The following is a 14,286-nucleotide window of genomic DNA, read 5'->3' on the forward strand; positions in this document are numbered from 1 at the left end:
ATATATTAACTCTCAGAAATGCTGTCCTACAGTCAGCTGTTTGTCTAATTACAGAATTCGTGTCTCATTGAAATAATTTATTAAAAGTGAATATTTTTAAAAAAACGATTTTCTTTTCCAGGAAGTACTGCATGGAAAATGTGTTTCAATTATGCTTTTTAGTCATATGTAATTCACTGCATGAAAATGATTCAATGTGTACTGCTCACATTTTTTAAGTCTTACTGACATTAACTGTAATAATTTCATGAATTAAAAGTGATACTATCATATTTAATGAAGAATAATAAGCTTTTAAAGAATTCCAGGTTCTCAGTACTGCATTAAAAATTATGTTAATAAATCCAGTTAAACCATCAAGTACAGTCATAGTGAAAGTTGCATTCTTGTTGAGGAAAATACGGGTATTGAAAATTGTGTTCTATCATAAAGAAATGGTTGTTGAACATACCACAGTTATTTTCAAATTGCATGAATCTTGAACATCCAAAATGTGAATTCATTTTTGTCTGTGATGCCATTAACGAGATGACATAGCAGTTTTGGTGACATACATAGATATTGACATACACTCTGTCTTTTAGAGTAAGATCTTTTATTCCTGTTTCTCGTTCATTACATTTTATATGTAGAAGTTAAGCATAGTCTTTGTGAGTTATTCCTTGCCCCAAACACATCCTTATTAAGGTTTAGTTCTGGTTCTTACTCCTTGTCAATATAAAACATACTGTTTTCAAGTTCTTTACGACTTCTTAACATGTAACTCATTAGGATTTATGTTTTGTCAATGTTCATTACCACTTTTTTGTACTCGTAAGAGCATTCATGTTTATGTTTCTTCAGTGTCTTTACTCAGGCTATTTAAGTGTTATCTGATTAAATATATATGAATATTTTTTCATTTCTGCAGCAATAACATACATCCTGTCTCAGTTTTCTTGTTTTGCTTCTGCTTAGACCTTCCAGTGACACAGCAGTTGGATTGTGGAGTTACAACACAAAGAAACAAACCTACTGCATAGATCCTACTACCTGAACAATTAGTGTGTACATATGTGTGTGTAGAGAGAATTAAAATAAACATTGTTGCCGTTGTTTACTGCACTTTTCCCCTCATACTTTTATCTCATCTTCACCTGGTGGTAGTTAAAATAATTACCCAAAATAAATATGCAGGATTGTATTGCATGTTCTTGTTTTCAATTGACTGTTTGTTTTGTTTTGAATTTCACGCAAAGCTACTCTAGGGCTATCTGCGCTAGCCGTCTTTAATTTAGCAGTGTAAGACTAGAGGGAAGACAACTAGTCATCAACAGCCACCATCAACTCCTGGACTACTATATTACACATGAAGAGTGGGATTGACTGTTACTTTATAACACCCCTATGGCTGAAAGGGCGAACGTGTTTGGTGCGAAGGGGATTCAAACCTGCAACCCTCAGAATATGAGTCAAGTGCTTTAACCACCAGGCCATGCTGGGTCTTTTATTATCGAATTACTCAGGATAGTTCTATGAATTATGATCATGTTCTGTAGAAAACTTCTTATTGCTATGGAAAGAAGTGAAAGTATTTTGGTAAATGCAAGTTTTAGTCTACTTTCAAAAATTACCTGTAACATTTAATAGACATGAAACTTTAATATATAAATGCAGCTTATTTATGACAATAATATAGAAAAATAACTGCAATTTACAAGAACGATTTGCATATATTAATACATTGACTTTTGTGCAGATAGGAACTGATACTCTATTAGCAATCTATTTAGCATATATGTCATATTCAGTATAAATGTAATGCTACTGGTATTGTTATGGATAGGGGAATATGTCACAACCATTTCCCAAGAAAGATACAAGCATAGAGAGATTGATAAATTATACAGAGCCAAAACCACAGCAGTCTGAAAACTAGATGTTGCAATGCTCTACACAGAAGAAGAAACTTGTACAATAGAATGTTAAGAACAATAAAATATCACAAAATGTCATTCGAGTTAATACGGAGCAACAAAAAGAAAATAAAGTTTCAAAATATAACTTTGTGACATAAAAAGCTGCAGGGATGTCTCATATGGTTACATCTTCTGGTTGTGAAGAATATGAAGGTGGTGAAAGATCATAAGTTTCTAGTCACACCTCCATATAAACATCAGTTTTCATGAGAACGGACATGAAAGATGAGACAATCAAAGCTATTCTATTTGTCCACAAGCCCTTCAAATGCCCTAGTGCAATGTAAGTGGATTTTTGTGTAGTCTTCCATTTGCATGAAGGCCAAGTTTGGGATAAATTTGTTAACATGTGAAATCTAAAATCAACTTCAAGCCTTTTACATAAAGTTGTTACAGTATAGGTTAATTATTGGTGAGCACAGTAAATGACAAAGGAAGTAATTTCAAGAGGAAAACATGACATAACATGTATCATTCTTGCAAGGTGCAAATAACCATCGTTTGCGTTCATGAATAAGGCACTACGATTTGTTATGACACACCTTTTTACCAGAAATGTATGAGAGTGTAATAATTATTCTTGTCAAGTCCATTGATTTGTCTGTAAATGTTAATTTTTTATACATATACTTCACAATATTGCATAAGAGTAACAATATAATGTTAAGTACATTGTATTAAAACAATTTGAATATGCAACTCAGCCAGCCATTTGACAGTTTCAGCCCGTATGAAGTTGCATTCGAACAGAATGCATCAAAACTACTTTTTAAAATTGCTTGGTGGTGCGTAGGTAATGTGATGTCATTTAAAATGATCACTTTTGAGAAGAGTATGTAACAGCCTTATCCTGCACAGTATATTCCCACATCAAATCATAAAATTTATTCAGATCAAGAATTTGGAATTTCCAAGTCCAATATTTAACTTATAGTTTACGGTATTGGACAACACGGAAAACAGGGAAATTTTGATGAAATTGGGTAACCAGGACCATCCAGAAAGACACCTGCAATAAGTTGTGTCTCAACCATGGTAAGAATATGTGGTGATAAGAATAATTTACAAACACAAATGTTAGTGGCAAAATGTATCCACGTGTCCCAGTCACGTGTAACATGATACCAAGTAAAGAGACACAAGTTGCATGTACACAAGTTGATTCCACATTATGTGATTTCAGCACTCTGATACCTGAAGCAGCTGGACAACTATGTGGATATCACGCTACTCAATATGAGGACACACTAGTAAAGTCGCCTATAGAAATTGAGGCTAGGAAGTTGTTGTCCTGATACATCTCGTGAATTATAGAAGGCCTAAGAACCACCAAAATAAAAATTCATCAATAATTTGCTTTTCTTTATGAAATACGTTGTTTATTACACATAATAAATGAGGTTTATAAGACCACCCAATGACCATGAGGCTATAATATTGACAATACTTTAATATCTAGTCTGTGACTCTTTGTAAGTTTGAAGTAAAGCTCAAAATGGGCTATGTGTGCTCTGCCCACCACAATTATCGAGACCAGATTTCTAGTGGATTGGTTAGTATGGGATTCTGGAGCCAGAAGTAAGTTCACACCACCCAAGGACATAAAGGTGTAAAGAATGGAACAGTTATTTATCTCAATTTGCATATCTTGTATACATTAACCACCCAATTAATTAATCACTCTTTAATTAATTAGACACAAGAGTCATTGAACTCTGAAGTCCCACTGGGGCATAATGGCTGAAACAGTTAATTAACCTGATTAATTAGATATTAAATTTAACTTGCTAAAATGAAATGACAGATAATCAGAGGAAGTGATGTGAATCATTGACAATAATTACAGGTTTGCATGAATAAATCAAATCTAATTATGTTATGTAGTGACAGCATCTTATGATGTGAAGCCATTTATTAGCAGTAACTCTAGGTAATTAGAGTATAAATCATCACATGATCTATAACTAAGGCTATCATGATTTAAGATTCATACCTGCTATATAAAACAGATTAATGTAATGCTTTCTGATAGTATTTTCATTTTAAAACCCTTTATTAATCTTCATTTAAAAATCAGTTGGATATTTGATCTATGTGAAAAGGCATATCTAGAAAAACATTTTTACACTAAATCACCTTGTAACAAAATTATGATCAAACATATCAATATCTTTATGAAATTCAAATTCTGATAACAGATTTTGTTTGGATATATGTCTACGTCTTTAATAGCCATGTCATATGCAATATTCGCCACACATTGTCTAATAATGTCCTCAAACTTCATATTGTAAGTCCATTTTAGATAGTTCTATTTGGTTAATTTTTACGTGGAAGCCGAGTAAGGAAATCAGAATATTCTTTATTTTATTTGGACAAAGTAGATGCAGATCCAGTGACTTCAACATTTATAATTTAGATACAAATTGTTGATGTCTATATAGTTCTGATTACTGGCAAACACAATTCCCAGCATATTTTGTGAACCCAAATCTTCTGAGAGTAGAGAATAAATATGTATAATGTTCATTGCTTTTCATATATCAGTGATGATGTTTCTAGACTGATAAATTTCTAAAATTGACCAAAAATCTGCATGGCAAGAATGTTTATAGTGTTATTAATATCTCACCAATATTATATGAACTCATAAATTTCCCTGTTTCACCAAGAGAAAGAGCGAATCAATGGATAGATCCAGTGTAAGACCAAAAAGAAAGAATGTTTATGCTCTTGAGTGTTCATTGTGATTTGTGACAATTTCTTGATCTTAAAATTGTTTTCCCATTCATCTGAATAATGCTTCATAGCTTTATGAATACAAATAGTCATCTGTATCTGATATTAAGGACATTTGTGAATCTACATTCCATTCATGTTGACTGCCAAGAAATATGATATTGTAACATTTGAAATTATGAGGGCTTTCTTCTGAGATTCATTATAGCATTATTATCCACGTCTTATAAGAAGACAAGTAGGTACCTGACCTGAAATGCATTATCAATAGATGCCTGCAAGTTTCCCTAAGGAATTGAAAATGATTTGCACTCTATATATTTCAAAGAATGTTAAGAGTCCCCTTCTACAACAGTAACCTTTTTTCAAGAATGTTAAAAGATTTGTAAGTCCGTACTTTCCCTTAGTGAAATCATGTTGACAATCCAATGAAACTCTAAACTTTGTTAAATGGTTTTGCAAAGCTTCTTTTGTGCAACTTACCAAAAAGTTGTACATAACTGACTTAAGACTAATGGACCTATAATAACTGAAACAATATTCTTCACTTCCTTTAAAAGAGGAGCATCATGAGCTAACTTCCAACTTTCTAGTACATGGTCAATGTTGAAGGACTGACAAAAAATAGTTGCAAGTGTCTGACATATCCAGTTTATAACCACTTTCAAAACCCTCGGGAAAATATTATTTAGCCAATAGATTTATTTTCCTTTAAACTTTGAAATTTTGTCTTGACTAGCTCAGAATTAATGCAGCCATCTTTGTTTCCATCTTCAAAATGTAGAATACTGCTTAAATCTTCAATAGTAGAAAGTGAATAAAAAGCAAAAACAATTAACAACCCATTCATCTCGTAATCATCATATACAAACCTTTCTTTATCACCCCTTGAGGGTTCCACTGCATCCTGGCATTTTGTTTACACTTTATATATTTAAAGAAATCCAAACTGTTATTTTTATATTTTCAGCCAATCTTCTGCATTCATCCTTTTCAACGTCTTAATCTCCTGTTTCATCAACTTTCTTGATCTTAATATAGGACATATTTAGCCAAGGAATATGATGGAGGTTAGAAATTGAATATGTGAGCCACTTGATACAATTGTTTTTGTCTTGAAAAAAGAGAATAGTGAGAGGGAATTTGATTGAAATGTTCAAGACTACTAATGAAATTGATAGTGTTGATGCAACATCTGTTTTGTACTTCATGATGAGAATGGTAGGACTGAGAGACGTAAATGTAAATTTCTGCAGGATAGGAGTTTTCACTTTCTTAATGTAGTAGTTATTTGGAAGAGTTGCCTGATGATGTGGAAGCAGTAATTTAAAGTGATTTTAAGAAAAATTTTGAAAAGTATATGAATGATAAGGGCTAGCTTTAAGATTTTTTAAAAATTTATTTATAAATAGTTTTAGTTTAATTTAGAGGATGAGACAAACAAGATAGATCAATAGGTTTCATGTTGTTCCAAACTACAATATTATGTTATGTTTTATTAAAAATTATGTTTGAGATATATTTCATGTTTGTATAAAATGTTTAATTCATTTATGGAAAAGTTATGCTTAATCAAAATTTTTCTCCACCTAAACAGTTGATACTCTTAACAACAAATACAGAAAATGTTTTCATAGAATACACTTGTTAATATACATTTTTGTGTAATCAAACAGAAATCCAAGAATGGAGTATGGTAAAGTTTTATTGTCCTGTTGTTCACTAGGACAATAAAAACAATAAAATAGTGTACAAATATCCAAATAGGATATTTGGAATAAAATTATTTTTTGTTAACAAAGCTGCATAAAATTTAAAATTGTGACACAGAATAGTTGGAAATGTAATTTATTGAGATACTTTGTTATTGTGAAAATTAAAAGCACAATAATATCTATTTTTGAAGGTAACAACAAATGAGAAAAAATGACCAGTGTTATTGATATAACTTTTTAAAAATGAAAGAGAACAAACACTGACACTACACTGCTACACAATCTTCAATCAATAACTCTTTGGTTAATAACCAAAATCATCTTTTCACTCTACTAGAACCACTGTTCTCTAATCCTTCACAAGGTATTTTGATATTCATAGATTATCATTATTCAACTCCACTTGCAGTGATATATTGAATTTCTATTTATTTGTAACCTTTCAGTTTCTTGGGAGTTTTGTGCTCTACACTCTCTCATTCTTATTTTCCTGTTTTTTTTTTTGCTTCTTTTTATTGTGGCTCACTCCTTTCTTACCAAAATATGTCTGATATTCTTGTGGATTTGGAATAGCTCACCAACAACTATGGTTGTGTATAGTAGATATCCTGCTTCTTGCTAATTTCTGTTGCAGGAGTATCTTTACCTGCTTGTATTGTTGAGTTTGTGGTCACTTCCTTTGTTTTGTAATGCTGTATGCATGCTTTACATACACTATTTCTTTGGTCACTCTCAAACTAGATGTTTTCAGTTTCAAATGTGAACTTAAGGAACCACTGTGTTACAATTGATGGAATACTTTGGCTGAATTTTGGATTCAAAGGACTTATTTTATCAGAAAGTATTATGGTAAAGGACACAACAACACATTTAAAGGAAACCTGACCGTTCAGTGGGAAGAACAAGATCACACTTGTCCCACATAAGTTTACTTGTTCATGTTGAAGCACAGATCTACACTGTGAGTAACCTTTTCTGTGCCCAATCAGTAGCTTGTAACATTTTAAGGCCCAGAGTTTACTACTGAAACACATGTGATCAAGAGTAATGATTCGTACAATTTATTACCAAGTTTTATTGATGTAATATCTACAGTAGGCTAGTTTCCCCTGTTCTTTATACTTTAGTTTAGTGTACATTTCATGTTGACCTGAAATTTTCAAATGTGAAGACATTTAGTAAATGTGTATTTAATTTACATAGGCATGTATATTAATTTTGGATACAGACCATGCATATAATGTACACAGGTTTGTATTCTAGTTTGGGATATATGCCACATGTGAAATATACATCGTTTGCCCATACCGTTCATAGGAGTCAGTGCTGAAATTTCAGCTGGATAAACAAAAACAATTTGAGTAAAATGTTATGCTCAAAGACACAACAGTAGTTATCGTGCCCAAGGTATATCGTATGAGTTATAGGACACCAGATGACCGGAAATTAAAGAGTCACATAACGGTTACCTGATCTGTAAGTTATACTGACATGTGAAGGTTACATAATTTACAAAAAAAAAATGCCGCCTAAGGGGTAAAGTTCGACACCCTCCCACTTTGAACAGACATAGCTTTTCTGCTCATATCAAAAATACTTTGGTTTTGTAAGAGTGTAGTAAGTAATATGCATGCTTTACATATAGAACACTTTGAAAATTGTTAAAGATGAAGTATATCATTTAAAAAATGAAAAACAATCAACTTAACATAATACACCTCAAAAATAATTTTATATTTAAAATTCATTTCATTAGATGTCAGATCTTATTTGTGGTTCATTTTAGACTAAATATATTTTTGTATTTATCTTTAAAGGACATGATTGGATAGTTCATTCTTTAGTATAAATCATTAGATCTTCATATCTATGTGGGTGTGAGAGACCATTCACTTTGTGACGTTCTTCTACATTATATACAATTTTCGTGCACTTTAACTGTATGATGATTTTCACAAACGTTTATTATGATAAAAATAACACAACAACATTTAAAATACAAAGTGATAAAATGATAAAAATAACACAACAACATTTAAAATACAAAGTGATAAAATGATAAAAATAACACAACATTTAAAATACAAAGTGATAAAATGATAAAAATAACACAACAATATTTAAAATACAAAGTGATAAAATGATAAAAATAACACAACAACATTTAAAATACAAAGTGATAAAAATAACACAATAACATTTAAAATACAAAGTGATAATACTTGAAACATGCATTTATCAGAATCATGATAAACAGAAAAGCAATTAAAAGGATTAGAAATTTAAAGAAGGATGCATTTTCAAATATATGAAATATGCTGCTTGTATTGTTGAACATATAATTTTCTATTTCGTCTTCACTGTTCCGATCTTCCTTCTCCATTGGCAGTTCCTTTTCGTATATTGTGATGTTGATTTTTCTTCCAGGAGATAACAGTTTTGTGTTTGTCATCGCAGGATAAATGTCTTCATGTGAAGTTACAGTTTTTTTTGTTATGATATGTCTTTCTTCTTTCGATAATAATTCTTTGTTATCCTTGGCTTCATGAAATGTTTCAAGAGGTGTTATAGCTGAAGGTTTCTCTGTGATTTATGAGAATAATATTTTTAATATACAAATATGTTCAGTTTTAATACAAGCAAATTAGTTAAATAATATTATATATAAAGACTGAAATTTTAAAAAGGATGGTTACAAAGAGTCCTTGAAAAAAAATAGTACAATCGCAAAGAGAAACTACCACATTCTGTAAAAAAAACACGCATCGAATTAATGAAATAAGTACATGTGAAAGCTATTATAAAATATATCTTCAACTGCATCATCTCTAAAAAGTTAGTTTTGTACTGTTGAAATCATCTAGACTTTTCCACTTGAATGATTTAATCATATCCAGAAAAGCATCTAAACTATATTGCGTACAAATCAGCTAAATTAACTACTGCACGAGCTACTAATAATTTATTCAACATCAACAGTAGGATATGATTGGATAGTTCATTCTTTAGTATAAATCATTAGATCTTCATATCTATGTGGGTGTGAGAGACCATTCACTTTGTGACGTTCTTCTACATTATATACAATTTTCGTGCACCTAAAAGTTTATTGGGATAAAAAAAAACATTTAAAATACACTCATAACATGATAAAAATAACATTTAAAACAGAAAGTGATAAAAATAACAACAACATTTAAAATACAAAACGATAATACTTAAAACATGCATTTATTAGAATCATCACAAACATAAAAGCAATAAAAAAAATTATAAATTTAAACAAGGCTGCATTTTCAAATAAACGAGTCATGTTCCTTCTCTTATTTTCTGTTTCGTATCCACTGTTCCTGTCTTCCTTCAGCGTTGGTAGTTCCTCTTCGTATGTTGTTATGTTGAAATCTCTTCCACGAGATGACAGTGTTGTTTTTGTCATCGAACTACCACGTTCTGTAAAAAAAAAAAAAAAAACATGCATCGAATTAATGAAAGAGAAAGTATATGTGAAAGCTATTATAAAAAATATCTTTAACTGCATCATCTCTAAAAAGTTAGTTTTGTACTGTTGAAATCATCTAAACTTTTCCACTTGAATGATTTAATCATATCCAGAAAAGCATCTAAACTATATTGTGTACAAATCAGCTAAATTAACTACTGCACAAGCTACTAATAATTGTTGGTGAAAATAAATGAGTTAAAGGTTTATTATAATGGAGAAGACAAGAAAACGGTTAACGACAGGATATTTGAAGATTATTAAATTTTCTTTATTTTTGCACAGATCATTGGCCAACTTTACATCAATACTGATCTATTTCTCACAATCATTTTTATTGAAGTTCCACGTTAGTCCCCCGGCTTTTCATTTCAGAACAGATCAAAACAAGAAGATGTATTGGTTCTTGTATCATAATTTATTCAACATCTACAGTAGGAAGGTATCGTATCATCCTTAGAAGAATGTTTACCTGATAAACCAACTTTGTTATAAACCATGATAATGCGGTCTTGGTTACGAATTACCTAATTTAGTACGAATGAAGTTGAGTTATTCAGTATATCGATATATAATTAAAACGCTCAAACAATGATCAGTGTAATATATTTTAAAATCTTATAAGTTAATATTTTTCAATTCACTGACAAAAATAGTGAAAGTTCATGCTATCACCAACGAAACAGTAACATTGACGTGTTATATAAATTACTTTGGTGAAATATATATAGATAAACTTAATGATAATATCACTAAACTTTATGATTTATTCGCCTAAATACTTTTATGAAACGCCGATTTCTAGTGTTAAGTCCTCAAAGACATTTGTGTTCCACTGGGGCCGGTACATATGTATATTACAACGGGACGCACAGACCAAACTGAAATCATGTGAGAGTTAAAGAATATAATCATTATTGATTGTCAGGTTGGCTAAAACACTGCTGGTTCCTAATAGATTTCATATAGGAAGAATTGTTTTTTTTACCTGTGTTGGTCAGTTTCCACATAGAGACCCGCCGTTGGGAATTTGTCATCAACGTTTTAGCGGTTGAAGTTTTGTTATTTTCTTTTAAAATATGTATTTTTCCTTTTGTTGAACCTTTTTTTCGAAATATAATGTTCTGGGTGTCTGTTTTAATAACAACAAACAGACACACCAGAAGAACTCCGAAAAAGATGTTAGATTTCGTATGAACGTTTTTCAACATGTCAAGTGTTTCTCTCTGGCTTTCGAACTATTTCAAATTGAACTTATTCTGCACAAATCCGTTACTAACGGATAATAAGAGAGTATTGTTGTGGGTTAGACAATATTTAGTGCAATAATATGCTATGATAGTGCTTTGATATCTAAACAATATTAGTAAACTGATTTTACCAATTTCAAATAAGCGAACAGCAGTAACTTTGAATTTATTTAACTTTAGAAAATAAAACGACCTATATATTAGAGATGTAACTATATATATAAGTACACACATATGAAGGTATTTTAAGATTTAACAAACCTTTCGCATTTACTGCTTCATTAGGGTTAATATACACAACTGTATGATATTAGAATATTCATTACCTGTAATGTTCTATCTCTCGAGTCTGTGGTAACGTGCGTCTAACAATGTATAAATTACAATTGTTGTTCTTATTTTATGGAGTAAAATTTATGCTAACTTCTATAGCGATACTAACATGTGATATATTGTTACGTATTATAATTTGAAATAATGGGAAATTTTAATTTAGGATTTAATTAAATGTTAATATGTATGAAATTTATGATACTTATTACTCGTAATTTCAGGATGATGGATTCGAATCTCTCAAAAAACTTGTTCTCCCTTTCAGCCGTCGGGTCTTATAAAGTTACGGTTTATCTCACTATTCGTTGATAAAATGGTAGCCCAAGAGTTGACGGTGGGTGGTGATGACTATCTGCCTTCCTTTTTGTCTTACACTGCTAAATTACAGACGGCTAGCGCGGATAGCCCTCTTGTAGCTTTGCACAAAATTAAAAACAAAGAACCAACCTATCCATTTAATGAAACTAGCTGGAAGTTATGTAAATTCATGATTAATAAAAGGTTATCTTAGGACATGAAAGTTATTTATATTTATAAGTTACATATATATTCTTTTAAAACCGAAAACTCTCATAGAAAAGGCAAAACACAAAATATGAAACTGTAAATTTACATGCATCTCTTCATGGAAACAAGAATCTTCATGTTGAATTTGGTGAAGATCCATCAACAGAGGCGAAGTAGTGGTAAACAAAACAAACACTCGTATATCCACACCCTACGAAGTTTGTTTTTGTATTTCGCACAAAGCTACTCGAGGGCTATCTGTGCTAGCTGTCCCTAATTTAGTAGTGTAAGACTAGAGGGAAAGCAGCTAGTCATCATCACCCACCGCCAACTCTTGGGCTACTCTTTTACCAACGAAAAGTGGGATTGACCGTCACATTATAACGCCCCCACGGCTGGGAGGGCGAGCATGTTTAGCGCGACGCGGGCGCGAACCCGCGACCCTCGGGTTACGAGTCGCGCGCCTTACGCGCTTGGCCATGCCGGGCCTGTAGGCCATAGCCCGACGTGGCTTTGCTATAAGAAAAACACACACAGGTTTGTTTATTTGAATTACTTACAAAGCTACACGAGGGATATCAGCGCTAACCATCCTTTTTTATTTATCATTTGTGCTGTTTACCGTTCACGTATTTATTATACAATATTATATGGTTTGTGTGTGCTTATGAAATCATGCACTCGAAAGTAGTAAGTACTATTACTCCCAAGATCTATAGCTAAAATGTTTTAAGTTTAAACAATTATCTCAAATAAAATTCTACTGGTTTAATCTATGTAAAAAAGTGATACGTATAATAAAAATGATAATACTTTTTATCAAGTATATCTTTACTGGCTCTATTCAGGTCTTTAATGAGAACTATATAGAGCGTTAAGACCATACTCACTGCAGGTGACAATGCCTTTCATCCTGTTCCAGAGTTGATATAAATACCCTCATATACCACAACAATTTATATATTTTAAATGACTAAAGATCGTTTTAACTGAGGTTTAGTGTGCTGTAAACCCAGTTGTCTTGATAAGTTCTGCTACTAAGCAAAAACATCATATGCAGCACGTAAGGTATGCGAAAAGATGTTAATTTTTCCTACATTAAATTCGTATATAATTAGCAAAGAAAATTTTGAACTCAAATATTATCAATATTATTATTATGAAAATTCACAAATGTAACAATTTACAGAGTACAGATCATACTTTGCAGGTGTAGGCATTACAAACATATCATTAAAAAGAAAGAAAAAGTTGTACATATTTAGTTCAAGATTTCAAGGAAAATACAAATGTACTTTTTGGATCCATAAAACAGGCTTTGAAATGCTCAAATGAAAAAGAAACATTTTTTACACAATATCACAAAAGCCCAAAGTAGGGGTGTTGCTCTTAATTAAACCAGTTAATTTTTCAATAACTGAGTTAAGTGATCTATAAAACATGTTTAGAGACTCTCACCCAACAAGACTAGAAGTTTTTAAATTTCCTGAAAGGTTTGTTTGTTGTTTTCTGAATTAAGCACAAAGCAAACAAACAAAATAATTAATTCACCACGAACTTTAAACTGGATGACTCGTTACTACTCAGCTGACCTTTACACCATCGGTCAGTATGCGAAACAAATCGATAATGACTTGTTTGTATAATTTTTGAACAGGTGACTAATTCGCATCAATTTTACTGCAAAATCAAAATGTTTTGTTAATTTTAAATGTGTGACATAATTTCGGTTTGTTAAAAGTTATATTTATTTATCAATAATCTCAGCGATCTAATGTATTTCAAACTGAATATCCTGCAGAGGCTTTACATCCTGTTGAAGCCTATGACAAAGCATAAATTATCAAACATTACTGGTCATTTTTCGCTTAGTTCATTTAACAAATATCTTAAAAATTAACTTAAGTGATCGAGTTTATTTTACAGTAAATAAGTCATTTAGAAAATCTGTTGAGAATGCATAATATTAACGTCACCATGTTTAGTTTGAGCAAATTGTTCGTACTTTCTGAGTAAAGGCAGAGGGAAGAGTGAAAACAATGTGTCATGATAAATATAATCCAGTCGCAGTGCTTATTTTCTATTTGGATTTACTGGATTACTTTTAGTGTATATAGCTCTGGCAATAATACCTACAGATGGAGCTATTTTACGTTTAAAGCGGTATCAGACGAATTGGATTCACAATTATACTGCCCATTTTCGTTTAGAAATACAACTTTAATGCTGTTATATCTTCCTATTTTCCCGTTTGGACATAATGTACTACTTTTAGTTTTATTTAT

General features: G+C 31.4%; 1 protein-coding gene across 1 annotated transcript in view; it reads left to right on the forward strand.

Moving 5' to 3' along the window:
- The first annotated feature begins 1,560 nt into the window (after positions 1 to 1,560).
- Positions 1,561 to 14,286, forward strand: part of LOC143230582 (uncharacterized) — a 41,114-nt gene continuing 28,388 nt past the window's right edge. Inside the window, exon 1 of the mRNA XM_076464387.1 lies at positions 1,561 to 1,578. The gene's annotated coding sequence lies outside the window, so the exon portion shown is untranslated. The remainder of the gene's footprint in view (positions 1,579 to 14,286) is intronic.

This window comes from Tachypleus tridentatus, chromosome 10, assembly GCF_004210375.1.
Source record: "Tachypleus tridentatus isolate NWPU-2018 chromosome 10, ASM421037v1, whole genome shotgun sequence".
Classification (NCBI taxonomy): domain Eukaryota; kingdom Metazoa; phylum Arthropoda; class Merostomata; order Xiphosura; family Limulidae; genus Tachypleus; species Tachypleus tridentatus.